Source organism: Tenrec ecaudatus, chromosome 7, assembly GCF_050624435.1.
Source record: "Tenrec ecaudatus isolate mTenEca1 chromosome 7, mTenEca1.hap1, whole genome shotgun sequence".
In the NCBI taxonomy this organism is placed as follows: domain Eukaryota; kingdom Metazoa; phylum Chordata; class Mammalia; order Afrosoricida; family Tenrecidae; genus Tenrec; species Tenrec ecaudatus.
This window is the reverse complement of record NC_134536.1, coordinates 55,638,414-55,652,904: the sequence shown is the minus strand read 5'-3', so window position 1 is coordinate 55,652,904 and position 14,491 is coordinate 55,638,414. Positions and strand designations below refer to the sequence as shown.

General features: G+C 44.6%; 1 protein-coding gene across 3 annotated transcripts in view; it reads left to right on the top strand.

Moving 5' to 3' along the window:
• Window positions 1-14,491, top strand: part of DSE (dermatan sulfate epimerase) — an 80,589-nt gene that overhangs the window by 9,066 nt on the left and 57,032 nt on the right. Inside the window, exon 1 of one of the 3 annotated variants that reach the window (XM_075554644.1) lies at window positions 9,477-9,620. The exons of the other annotated variants lie outside the window; for them this stretch is intronic. The gene's annotated coding sequence lies outside the window, so the exon portion shown is untranslated. Of the gene's footprint in view, window positions 1-9,476; window positions 9,621-14,491 lie in introns of those variants that run through there. 3 annotated transcript variants of the gene reach the window in all.

Sequence of the window (14,491 nt, the reverse complement as noted above, 5' to 3'; positions counted from 1 at the left end):
GAGCCATGTCTGTCTACCACACAAAGGGGAAGAAGAATCCAAATCCACACCTGCCCAGTGCTGATTCTGTGCCTCCGTCTTCCATTCTTTATCCTCCTGTCTCCCACCATCCCTCCCACGGCACTCTCCTTCATTACTGGGCTTGACAACCTGTGGCCATGGCCACCCAGGCCCATGGGCAATCCTTCAGGTGATGGGAGTTTAGTAGGGAAGTTAACACACAGCAGGATCAGAAAACATCCTAAGGATGCAGTCCTTCGGCCCCCAGCAGTGGGTCTTCTCCAGCTTCGCCAGCAGGCACATCTCTCTGGTCTTCAGCCTCTCAACCATGTGGCCCCTTGGCCTCTGCCCTGCTCGGGCCAGGCTTCTAAAGCTCTTTCTGTGCTACTCAATGCCCAAAGGCACCTCACTGGACAAGTCTGCCTCCTGGCCAAAGGCCCGCAGTTTTCCTGCGGCTGTGGTCTAGACAGTCCATAGATCTATCTGCTCCTGGTCCTGGTGCTTCCGCCTCTGGTGCCGCTGCCATTTCACACAGAGGATCAGTTCCTCCGATGCCTCGTCTTGATGGTGGTGAGGTGGATACTCTGTTCTTGCTTCTGAGAGATTGACTTATATAGAAAGAAAGGCAAACGTGGCCAGGCACTGGGTGGGAGCGACAAAGGCCCTGGCTAGAGGAGCCATACTAAGTAACGTCACTTCACCCCAAGTATAGATTGTTCATTTACTGAAATACCAAACTAGAAATAGACACCTTAGTCCTTCGTTCAAAAAGTAGTCTTTTAAAAGATAGGAGTACCGAAAAAGTTACTGAGTTTCTAGAGTTAACTTACATCCAGAAAGGTACCTTCCTGACAGAAAGTCAAGCCTCGAAGGCTGAAAAGCATTAGGTAGTTTAACAACGTCTCCGTCCCAGATGCGCAAGCCCCTCACACTGAAGATCAAGATGCTATGCAGCGTCAGGACAGCACTGTGGACCTCTTTCCTGCCTGTGAACTTTTCTGGTCCAAGCTGAGCTTTTCCAAAAAATGTTTTATTGTAGGAAAAATAAATAATAAAGCATTTGCCAATTCAACATTTTTCGCATGTACAATTCAAGGCCACTGAATTCATTCATAATGTTTTCAACCACGAGTGCTATTTCTAAATGATTCTGCCACCATGAACAGAAACCCAGTGTCTTCTAAGTTAAGAGTCCTTCCACCTGTCTGCTTCCTAGCATCTGGCAAGCAGTTAGGTCTCTATTGATTTGCCTATTTCATAGAGATAGGATCATGTAATATTTTTCCTTGTGATCGATTTATTTTACACACCATGATGTTTGAAGGATTGTCATGTTCAGAATTTTTTTTCTATATGGCTGAGTAATATCCCTTTGTATGTATTTATCCGTTCATCTGTTGATGGGCATTTAGATTATTTCTATATTTTGGCTATTGGGAACGGTGCAGCAGTGAACATTGATGTACAAGTATCTATTTTCGTTCCTGCTTTCTGTTCTTCTGGGTGTACGTATTCCTAAATCTGGGATTGCTGGGCCATGTGGTTTAACTTTTCCCACAGTTTGGGTACCAGTTTGTATGGACACTAGGCAGCATGTGTTGATTTTCATTGTTTTGATCATGGCCATTCTAGCGGGGGTGAAGTGATGTCTCTGTGGTTTTGATGCGCATTTCCTTGATGACAGAGGAACAGCTCTGCTGTCCTCATGGGTGACGCATTGGGTTGCTGACCACAAGGTCAGCCATTTGAGCCAGCAGCTGCTGGGAGAGTAGAGACTTCCTGCTCCCATAGAGATGTGCAACCCTGGAAGCCCACAGGGTCTGTCTCACTCTATTCCCGCGCTTCTCAACCTGCCGAATGCTGTGGTGACCCCCAACCATAAAATGATTTTCGTTGCTACTTCATCACTGTCATTATGCTATTGTTATGAGGTGGGTGACCCCTGTGAAAGGGCCATTCGACACCCAAAGAGGTCACGACCCACAGGTTGAGAACTGCTGCTCTATTATCTAGGGCCATGGTGAGTTGAAATCGACTTGAGGGCAGTGGGTTTGCTGTTATTTAGTGACTAATGAAATCGAGTATATTTTCATGTGCTTGTTTGCTATTTATAAACATCGTCTGTGATGAAATACCTGTTTCACTCCTTTCGCCCCCCCCATTTTTGGATTAGCTTGTCTTTTTGTTGTTTTATAATTTCATTATTTTTCTCCCAATCTATAGGTTGTCTCTTTGTTACCCCACAGTTTAAAGTTTGATAAAGCCCAGAAGCTGTGCAGTTTTGGGGAACTTGCAGTTGTGTGAATTTGTCTTTACGCAGACCTAAAGCGATGGGTTCTAGAATTCCATATATTCTGATGAAGAGTATTTCCTGAGGCCTTTGCAATTTAATGATGTCAGCCTGCCGGGTACGAGTGGGCCCAGCGTTACGAACCCCACGGAGAAGCTGGCATGGGCCAGCTGGCTCGTGGGGTCACCTGCAGCGATTTCACTTCTCCCTTGGGGAATGGCTCTGACAGGAAGGAGAACGCAGCCTGAAAGGGAATGTTCAACAGCTGTTTTCCATCTTCCCCGACGAGAGAAGAGGAAGTAGACTTAAAGCAAGCATCACGAGGGATTTATGGCAAATAGGAGGACTTAGAAAATATCTATATTTTTTACCTTTACTATAGATTTCTAAAGGAGGCCGTTGAAATCCGTTTAGAGTGGGAGGTCCGATGTCTCAAAGGGATGCTAGAATGTGGAACTTCTGCTTTCGTGGGAATTTGAAAATCTGAGAGATGAAAAATGACTTACTTGTGTGACTGCAGAAGAAGTAGTTTTGGTGTTTGAAGTACAAACTACCTTTACAGTTTCTATTGCTGGCTTCTGTGGAGTCCATTGGATTCATAGCGACCCCGTGTAACAGGGCAGAACTGCCCCTGCGGTGTCCTGGGGGTTTCTTGTGCACTTGTCTAGCGCAAATCTCCAGGCTTTTCTTCTGCAGAGCCGCTGGGTGGGCTTGAAGGCTAACCTATTGGTTAGCAGCGAGGTGCTTAACTGATGATGCCACTAGAGTATCGCTCCGGCTTCTTCCGAGCACTTTTATGGCATCAAAGTATTTCTTGACTGATTACATACAGATCAGATGAGATTTTTTTTACCCATTCCATTATGTAAGTATTACATTATCTTAAAATTCTTTCATGCTCAATCTATTTCACTTTTCTCTGCATTTTTTAATATTCTAGAAAACGCTATAAAAATATGTAACACTCAGAAAACTAACTTCACTGCCATCAAGTCAATGCTGACTCCTAGTGACCCTCTGGGACGGGGAAAACTGTCCTCTTTGAGGTTCTGAGACAGTAACTATTTAAGGGACTAGAAAGCCTCGCCGTCCCCAGCAGCCGCTGGTAGTTTCCAGCTGCCGACCTCGTGGGTCGCAGCCCGACAGGTAACCACCACCGCACCAGGGCTCCTAGATGTGAACACTAGACTGTAGTGCTTGATTTGGATATTCGCCAGTATTTCTGTATGTTTCTATTCTCCACGTTTTATGGTGGAGCCAGCAGGAGAGGGTGTCAGCGGTCTTTTGGATGTGTGAGGTGTTCATCGGTCATGCCATCAAAATATGGCGGGTGCCTCAGACAGGTGAAGGCGAAGAAATCTCTCATATAACAAACTTCTTATAGCAATGTATACATGGTTAGCAATGGTGATATATCTCAAAATTGAATGTTAGCCTTATTTTTACTTCAGAAGATAGAATGTCTCGGAGAACTGGTTCTGTGGTTTCGGGCCAGTGCTTCTTTTCTTCCTTCGTGTTAAATTAAGTAGAATCGGAGATGTAACTGTTGTGAACCCAGGTTGATTTTGATAGAGACACCCATAGAAGCAAAACAACCCCCTTGGGTTCCAATGCTATCCCACTGCTGCCACCGACTGTGTTACAGAGTGGAGCGGCTTCCTAGGGCATTCTTGGCTGTGATCTTTATGGCTACAGAACCCCAGGCCTCGGTTCTCTGGTACCGCTGAGCAGGTTTGAATCACCAACCTTTAGGTTAGTGCAAACAAGTTCGCATCACCAGGGATGGTGCTGGGAGATGCACTTCCGGAAGATACTGGATCACTGGGCTTAGAAGGAGATACCAAGAAAATAGAGGCCTCCCCCCTGCCCCCCCCCCAGTCAATGTTAGGCGATTGGGGGTGTTTCAATTTAGCTTTTCAACCTATAATTTCAAACAAAATTTAAGTGTTTTTCCACTGCCTTTAAAAAGGAAACTCAGGGTCTCGAAAGCACTGAAAACCCTGCAAATGTCCTTGGGTAAGAGTGGCTTTTGCTGGCTCCTTTAAGTAATCATGAGCTCAGTTCTTGGTTTTGGGGTCGCTTCTGCCATGCATAAGTTAAGTCCTATTAGTACCGATGAGCAAACTAAGACTTACTTGATCTGTTGCTGTTACTCAGTAGCCCTGTTTCCCCCTTTTTAAATGCTCCTGTGGGATTTTAAGATCTACCTTTTTTCTAAGGAAATCAGTCTTGTCCAGATCAGACTCATCCTGTTTTTCGTGTGTTCTGTTAGAGTTCTGCGATTTTTCACTCTCAGAAAGCATACACTTCTATTGCGGTTTGCATGGAATTATTCTGGATATGAATAAAACTTAAATTAACAAGTGGTATTTGAAATATGTCTGCGATGGGATCTCCAAAAATGCAGTCCCACCGCTACTTGGTAAATTTCAGTGTACAGTTTCAGATTGAATTGGATCACTCCCCAAATCTATGTGCAGCAAGATTTGTACTGGGGAATTGCCATACAGTGATAAACCCTGTGCCTACAGCCGCTGAATTGCACTGGCGATGTCAGTTATATTACACATTGTTCTTTGTGTGTGCCGTGTTTTTATCTTGATGGGGCAGGCACTGGGGTTTGGTTCAGTGATCGCAAACTTGAAAAAGGAGGATACGTCTGTGTCACCTGGGCATAAACACCTTGCCATTTGCCTATGCAGGCTTTGTCCATGGTCCTTTTGAATGGGGAGAGTGTGAGAAAAGGACATTACGCTTTAGTGGTCGAAGCCCTGCAAGGACTTAGTATTCCACAAGGATTTGCCAGGTATTGCTGTGTTCCCGGGGCATATGATTGGAGGGGAAAGGGAGGCATGTAAACTAAACGTGACACAGTCTCCAGCCTTGCGCAGCTATGAAGTGGTTGGGGAAACATAACTGACTATAAAACTTTATGAGAAAAATTAAGTGCTGAGCAGAGATAAATATAGGCAGCAGAATATGGTAAGGGGTCCGTGCACAGGGAATGCGCAAGTAGTGGGGAAGGATGAATTGGTCTCAGAGGATTTTCTGATGAAAGGGGGAGGGGAAGAAAGCACTGTAGGCTGTCCAGGCACTGGAAGGAGAGCAAGCAGAGTGGGGCAGCTGCCAGGTCAAAGAGAAGTTTCTGGAATTATCCTGGGGATTCACGTAACTATTTTATGGCATTCCCTTTCTTTTCTTCCTCCCTTTAATGTTTCCACAAATAAGCCGTAGTAGCGTCTACTGTACGTTTGCCTTCATGCATGACTGTGTAGGAGAAACCAAGAAGACTCAGATCTGCCTCCAAGTAGCTTACACCTGAGTCGAGGCGATGTACCTCAATCCCCTTTGGATCAAGAGAAGACTGAATAATAATAATAGTAAATAAATGTGAGCAAGGGAAAAAAAGGGCCTTACCGCTGGTGATGTGTACAGACCTGTTGGGGCTGAGTGGATTCCAGCCCATAATAACCCTGCAGGGTCTCTAAGGATGCCATCTTCCCAGCACACACTGCAATGTCTTTCTCCTGTGGAGCATGTGGTGGTTCGAACAGCAACCTTTTGGTTAATCTCCAAAACCAATGCCTGCAAGCTGATTCCCTGTGTCCCTATACAGGGTTTCTGAGACTGTGGATAACTTCCTCTTTCAATCATGGAGCAGCTGGTGGGTTTGAATCATCCATCTTTCAGACTAGCCCATAATGCCACCGGAACGCCTTTGGTTTTGCATATCATCAGTACTATGTATAGTCCTTGTTATTTCTAGCTGCCATTGGGTCAAATTCGATGTGATGGAATGAAATATTGCCAGGTCCTGAGCTGTCCTCCTGACAGGTGGTCTGTTTCAGGCCGTTTTCTTAGCCACTGTGTCCGGCCAGCTCACTAAGGGCTTCCCTTGCCTCTGCTATCCATCCATTTTACCAGTCGATGTTCATTGCCAGCAATAGTCTTTTCTGATGGCATGTCCCAAGTAAGTGACCTAGCGCCATCTTTGCTTCTAAGGAACATTTGCTTGTATGTAGGGGCTTCAGAAAGCTTGTGGAGAAATGAAATTAGAAGTTAATGAAACTTTTCCATGAACTTTTTGAAGCCCCCTTGCATTTCTTCTAAAACGGATTTGCTCACCATTCTGGCAGTCCGCAGTGTACACAATATTCTACACTTAAACTGCAGTTCTAATGTATCCATTCTCCTTTCTTTCATTTTCATTTGTTCAAGTTTTGCTTGCATATGAGGTGATTGAAAAAGCTGGCTTGGGTAGATGGAGAGCAAATGTTTTGAGAATGATGAGAGCAATTGATGTATGTATGGAGTGTGATAAGACTTGTATGAGCCCCTAATAAAACGATCTAAAAAATAAATAAATAAAATTGGATTTGCTTCTGAATTTAAAAAAAAAAAGAAGGCTGGCTTGGGTTAGACTCCCCTTAGCCCTCGAGTGACATCTTTACTGTTTTATCCTGTAATGACCTCTTTCCCAGTGCAATACATTGATTACGTGACTGCTGCTTCCCTGGGTGTGTATTGTTCATTCAAGTCAAATGACCATTGGCAGCCTCCGTTTTTGTCTCGTGGATGTTGGCGAAGGAAATGGGAAGCGCTGTGGACTGCCAGAAGAACAAACAAATGTCGTAGCAGAAATACAGCCAGCAAGCTCCTTCGGGCAAGGATGGCTAGACTTCCCGTCACAGAGACCAGTTCCTGGAGAAGGACGTCAGATTTGGGAAAGTGGAGGGCAGCAACAAAGAAGGAGATCTTGGACCAGTGGATGGATTGACACAGCGGCTGGAACAATGGGCTTCAACATAAGAGCAATTGTGAGACTGAGGCCGGGCTGGGCGGTGTTTCATTCTGCTGTAAATAGGGTCACTCTGAGTCAGAACAGACTTAACTGGATGGCACCTAACAACAACACCTAAAGCAATGAACATTGTTTTTCATTCTTTTTAAAAGATCTTTTTATTGGGGGCTCTTTCAGCTCGTATAGCAGTCCATACTTCCATTGTATCTAGCACATTTTTGCCTGTGTCGCCATCATTTTCTAAACATTTACTTTCTGTTGGAGCCCTTGGTATCAGCTCGCCCCACCTCCCGCTTGTGATCCCTTGATAAGTTATAAATTATTGTGATTTTCACATCTTCCACCGACCGCTGTCTCCTTCACCCATGTTTCTGTTGTCCACCCCCCTGGCGTGGAGGGTTATGTGACTCTTGGTGACCGTGTGTGGACAGGACAATCTGAGCGGAAGTTTCAGGACTTTAGTTATCTGTCCAGCAGAGCGACATGCGATGGTCTGGGCCTGAGCAGATGAGGAAGAGTGTGGCGGCGTGTCTAATCACTTGTAAAGCGGACCGAATGGTTTGCGCTGATGTTTTTTAAAAAGACCCGGAGAAGGAAGACCCACGACAACTATTTGTGGAATGTCTGGGAAGTAGGAATGTTCCAGACGTGGACTGCTCTCAGAGGGGCCACCCAGGAAAGTTGACGAGGCCATGGCCAGGCTTGAGGGCAGTCTTCCAGAGCCAGCAGTCTGAGGCCCTCATCATGACGGCCTTGCAAGTGCATCGGAGGGCCACTTAAGATGGTGCGGGTGTAGGGCAGCTCTCAGTAAATTCGCTAATAATCACCCTGAGTAACTTTGAAACCTCCAGGCATTGTGTCACCTTTTACCACTAAATGGTTTGTCCTGCATGCAAAGATTTTCATGGCTTCTTTGCATCGAGTTGCATTTTATATAGCTGTATGATTATATGAGTGTTTAAGGGTTTACACCTTGACGCCTTAAATTCAGTTAATCTGCTCGAAGTGTTCTCGGAGCGTTCAATCGGTGCTAGGGGCTAGACTGTAGGAGAAAATGCGCTGCCGTGGCATCAGAGCTGGTTCATAGCCTCCTCCTATGGCTTTCCGAGGCCACAACTGTTAACAGAGTTGAAAGCCCACTCTTTCTTCTGTGGAGATCCTGGGGGTTTCGAACTGCCAACCATACAGATCGCAGTGCAACCGTAACCACTGCAGCATAGGGCTCTAGGGATAGAAAATAAACTGTAAAATCCCCTGCCCTCCGGGAGATTATGTTCTACAGTGGAAGCGGGGAAACAAAGTATGTCAATTGTTAGCATATTGAAGTACCACAGCTGTTCTTGCTAGCTTCTCTGAGTCAGTTCCAGCTCAGGATGGCAGTTCCGTGGGCTGCAGAACCAACCCCTGCCCGGTCCCGTGCCATCCTCACCGCTGTTGATCTGTATAGCAAATGGGAAGGCAAACATACAACCCCAAAGGGAGTTAGGGGATGGTGATAAAAATGTAATTTAAATCAGATGATGCTGCAGCCTTCACTCAGAAAGTCACGTTCGAGCAGCCCGTTAAGGAGCGAGGGGCAGCAGGCCACACGGCTGTCCGAGGAGCATTCTTTGGTTAGGCCGGCAAGTCGGGTCTGATCCTGTGTACAGCCGAGGAAACACTGCCGGGTCCCGAGCCGTCCTTCACAACTGCTCTTCTACCTGATCCCATGGATGCAGCCCTCCTGGCGAAGACCTTCCTCTCTTTTGCTCCCCAGTCCCATTACCAAGCTTGATTTCCTTCTCCAGGGACTAGTCTCTCCTACCAACATGTCCAACGTTTATAAAACTGAGTCTAGCCGTCCTTGCTTCTAAGGAGCCTTCTGGCTGTACTTCTTCCAGGGTACTTGTTCTTTTAGCGGTCCAGGTCCTGGCAATATTCGTCATCAGCACCATCATTAAAATGAATCAATCCTTCTTTGGCCGCCCTTATCTAGGCAGAAGGAAAATCAAGTGCCCAGTACTGAGTTGGTGCCACTGCTGCGTTGTACGGGGACCACAGAGAGTGGTGTGTGCAGGCAGAGCAGTAACAAGACCAGACCATGTTGGGCGTGTGAAGCACTGGTCAGGACATTAGTGCCTACGCTGAAGGAGCTGGGAAGTCATTGCTTCAGGGTTTTGTTTGTTTGTTCAGTGTGGTGAAAATATGCAAAACATAATACACAACATCTCACCAATTTCTACATGTTCCACTCGGTGATGTTGATTGCCTTCTCCAAGTTGTGCAACTGTTCTCACTGTTGTTTTTTTCAGATGATTTTATCACTGTTAGCATAAACTCAATGTCTCTTAAGCAGCGCTTGGCTCCCCCCACCCCCCCACTTCCTTCCACCCTGGTAACCACAGATAGTCTTTGCCTTCTATCACTGGAGGGCGTGAAACAGAGCCATGGCGTGACCTGAAGGAGACTGGAGGAGGATCAGTCTGCCTTGGGGATCCAGGGTGAAGGCAGGGAGACTGGCTAGGAGGCTACTGTGAGAATACATACAAGGTATGTTGTGGCTTCGGGAATGGCTGGATTCTGAATATATTTTGAGGATAGAGCAACAGAATTTGCTGGTGTTTTTATCTGGCCAGGGAGGGAAGAAAGGAAAAAGGGGAATGAGGGCAGGAAAAGATCAGTCCTGACTTACTGGCAGGATTGGATGAAGACTAGAGAAAGCGGTGCCTGGTTAATGACATCGATGTATCATTGCTTTACAAACCGAGACTGGGATTCTGAGTGGAATCATGATTCATAAGAGGAACTTTGGAAAGTGCTCCAGGACTTTGATGCCCAGGAACTGTGAGGTATGTGACAAAACTGTGGACCAGCAGAAGGACACATAAAAATCTCTGAGAGGGTAAAAGACAGCAAAAAGAAAACTTTTATCATCGGCGAGTGTTTAAGTACTAAGAAAGTGAAAGGATGTTTGAGTCTAAAAATAAATGACACGAATCCAAGAACAGGAATGGAGTAGCAATACCAAGGGGAGGGGAAGATGGGGAGAGGAGGGGAGGAAGGGGGAACCGATCGTGATGGTCAACACATAACCACACACACACCCCCTTCCAGGGGGACGAACAACACAAACCACGGTGGAAGAGAGATAGCGGTCGGTGTCAGATACAAACATAATAATAATTTATAATTTATCAAGGGGTCCCGAGGGTAGGAGTGGGGTGGGAAGGGGAAAAAGAGGAGCTGATAAAAAGGTCTCAATAGAAAGTAAATATCTAGAAAATATTGATGGCCGCATATGTACAAATATGCTTGTTACAATTGATGTTATAGGAGCTGTAAGAGCCCCCAGTGAAATGATCTTCAAATTTAAAAAAAGAGAGAGAGAAAATGGAAACAATGATCCTGTGGAGTAATGAAGCATCTGTATACTCATCCAATTAATTGAATTTTCCTTTTCATCAAGTCACTGAGGCAAATTATGGCTTTACTGACGGCAAATTGTTTCCCTATATAGGTATTTTGAGCCTTTTTAGCATCAACGCATTTCATTTTTATACAGCATCTAAAGCATTTAAACACTCTGTAAATCCAGTCTGTTTAATAGTGTCTTTTGCAACATTCTTTGGCAGAATCATTATTTTCTTGTTGGATGTCAGAGAAAAATAGCAAGAAAGAGTAGAGAGAAAGACATCGTTAAAAGTATCAGAAATTTTAATTTTCTTTGATTATAGAACGATATATCATGGGATGGCTATGAGTATAAAATTAATCTTTAGAGGTATTATGTTAAAGAATAAACTTCTAGGGCCTGCTTTCTGGAGGAGATGATATAAAGACTTATCTAAGATATAAATCATTTCATTTAGCTAAATTCATTAATGAGTAAATCTTAGTAGCTCACATGAAAAGTTAGCTATATTTTATGATAAACACAACAAAAACAAATCCACTGCCATTGCGTCAATCCTGCATCATAATGTCCCTGTAGGACTGCCCTTGTGGGTTTCCAAAAGATAACTTTTTATGGAATTAGAAAGCCGCATCTCTCTCCCAAGGAGAAGCTGGTGGTTTTGAACTGGTGACTTTGCAGTTAGCTGCCCGGTGCGTAACCACTATGCCACCAGGGCTCCACTGTGTTTTATGATACTTCCCTGAAAAGCTGTCATTGGCACCTTAACTCATCTCACAAAAGTTTACAGATACTAGACTAGAAAGGAGGACCAGACCTGCGTGGCACTGATCATGTGACATGTGGTCTTGATTATTGTCAAAAGGAGCAAAAACTGAATCAGTTGACACCAAGTCAACACCAATTCATGGCAACCCCTGTGTGCCAGAGTAAGACTCTGCTCTGTAACGACGGACTTCCAGAAGGACACCACGATGTCTCTTTTCCTTAGTATCTTTGGCTTGATTCAGTCTTCAACCGTATGCTTAGCAGATGAAATTCTTAACCATTTACATCACCGAGGGACTTGTACTAATGTCCGATTCTGGAACACAGTGGTGGCATAAATGGAGATCTGCTTATAAAACTGCATAGCAAGGAAATGTTGCCTAATAAGAGGGGTAGGTCTCTGGAGAGAATATGGAGAGGGATAGGCGAAGGACGGCTTCCAGTTTATCCATTGGCAAAATAGACTGGTTCTGTGAAGAGCGGGAGGAAGTGTGGAATGGCAGATAAACTTGGTTTAGACATAAAATGTCGTTTGTGTACACAATGGAAGCTGGCGAGCAGCTTGGGCAGCAGGGTCTAAGGCAGTGGGAGTAAGGACAGGATTTGAGTAGTCAAAATCACTTCACAGGCAGCTGGAAGGGCACATCCTCATCAAAAGCCCCGGGACTGAAGCACTGATAGCTGATCGTGGGAGACAGGAAGTGAGATGTGGGGTTAGGAATCTTGCCTGATGTCAAACCAACCTGGAATCAAAAGCAAACCTGAATGAATACTGAAGGCCATTGGGTGAGTTATTTAAACTGCTAAACCTCACTTTTGTCATCTGTTTGAAAGAAAACAAGTAGCTAGCCTGTGCTGCTATAAACAGATACAGGCGGGTATCCTTCAAGAACAGAAATATATTTTTCTCCCAGTTCTGGAGGCTAAAAGTTCAACCCAGGGTTTTGGCTATATTGATTCGTTCCTGCTTAATAGCCTCGGGTTTCTTTCTTGCTTTCTCCCAGTATTCCATCCTTCTGCTCATTTTAAAACTCAGAAATAGATCCAATCATTGTGCAAAGTGATGTGGCCGCTACCTCAAACAATGCGGAATGGAAATTCCACATGATCCAGCAATACCGCTGCTGGGCATAGATGCTAAACAACCAAGAGCTGTGATACGGTGTTCCTAAAGAAATAGCCATGGAGTTGAAGCCTTCTCTTCAGATGTGCTCAGCCACCTGGAGGACTTAGCCTGAAAGTTATAAATGGGCATGGAGTAGGAACAAGAAATCTCTTGGCATCGAATATATCATATTTGTCAAAATGTTTTATATTTTTGGACTACCCAAAAATCTGAAGGTTATGAATACACAGTGCATTGTACTTATTTTAAAAATAACTTCCTGAGGGTTTCCTCCTGATGTCATATTGCACTCACTTCCTCTCAGTTGGCTGGGCCTTAGTGTTCTGGTAGAAAAAAAATGGGTGATGGAGGAGAACTTTCTGGACTGAATCCTAAGACAACAAGTAAACAAGCCAAAGCTATTGCTGTCCAGTCAAATCTGACGCATGGCCATGCCAGAGGTTATGGAATCGAAAGGCCCCGTAGGATGTGCTTGGCTGTGACCTTGTTGGAAGCAGATGGCCAGCACTTTCTTCTGCAGTGTCACGAGGTGGCTTCAAACCACTGAGGTATAGGTTAATCGTTGAGTGCACAGCGTTTGCACTGTGAGCTCAGGAGGTGGTTGTGGGTTAAACATTGAGTTATTAATCTTGAAGTCAGCAGTTTGAACCCACCAGCTGCTCCATGGAAGAAAGATGAGGTTTTCTGCGTCTGTAAAAGATTTACAGTCTGAAAAACGCACACGGGTCATTCTTGGGTGTACCTGTCCATGAGGTCACTGTGAGTTAGAATTGACTCCGTGGCAGTGGGTTTGCTTTTAGTTAGGGATCTTCTACTCAGACCAAAAAAGTCACCAGATCACAACCATCAAATCGATGACAACTCATAGGCACTTCTGCCCTGTCATACACAGTGGCTCATAGTCTAAATTAAAGAAATGTTCAATCCATGTAATTCCAGCTCATGCTGGCCTTGGTGACCGCTGTGTAACAGAATGAACTGCTGCCCAGGCCTGCACTGTTCTTGTGACCATCGGTCTGTCTAAACCCATGAGTGTGGCTGTTTTGATCCATCTCGTGCACACCACATGTAGGAAGGTACTGCTGTTTGATCCATCTCAGACAGGCGGAAGCAGGGATATGAAGGTGGGGCATTGACCTGCGTTGTTTATTTGGATATATGATAAAAATCTTGTTTGTGGTAAGACAATTCTATTAACTATAAACTCACAAGCTCTGCCCATCATATTTTTCAGGACAGTGTTTTTACTGTGAGGCAAATAGGGAAAAGTCATACTGTGTCGCCTTGCATTTTGGTTCTAAAAGAAGCTGCAGAGAAATCTATGCACTGAATAATTTGTTGCCATTCGTTTTTATCAGGGGAAAGAAGTTCTGAAATATTCCCAAAGCAACCTATTCCTTAATTGGAAGTCCTCTGAAACACAGAACTTTGGGAAACCGTGGTATGTGCCATGGAAAAAGAAAAACTCCTTCAGGTTTTTGGAAGGAATGACTTTCAAAATACTTAAATGGCAAATTTTCTTGGTGCAGCCAAGAATGAAACTTTCCAACTTTAACATTGCCATTATATCTGAAATCAACTTAGGTGATGGTCTTGTTAAAAAAAAAAATGTAATACTGGGATCCCATTCTAGGTAGTCTTGCTTCTACCCATGCCTTCTCAACCACTGATGGTGTTCTGAAATGAATAATAATATTATAAAAAATATGTGCCTTACAGGTCTGATCTTAGTTCCTCTCATAACTAGCTTATGGACAACTCTGTGTTTGGGATGAGAAAATTGAGTTAAGTAGCTCGCTGGTCCACAGGCAGGCGGTGGGTAAAAGCCACCTGGCTACACTGCCTTCTTGAATCTGTGATGGGAAGATGAACATCATTTTAGTTTTGAGCATTGCACACTTGAGCATCATGGTTGACACCGAAAAGAAAAAGGCTTCCGCTTACATGATCAGAAAATTTGCTGATCAGAATTCTTCACGAGGAATTTCCAGGAGATAATAGGAATGTCCTTTGACCGCACTTCCTTGGCAAACCTAACTTAAAGTTTCTCAAGCGTTGTGTGAAAATCATGAGCACTGTGATTATACACAGTGTGGTTTGCTGTGTGGGTACAAG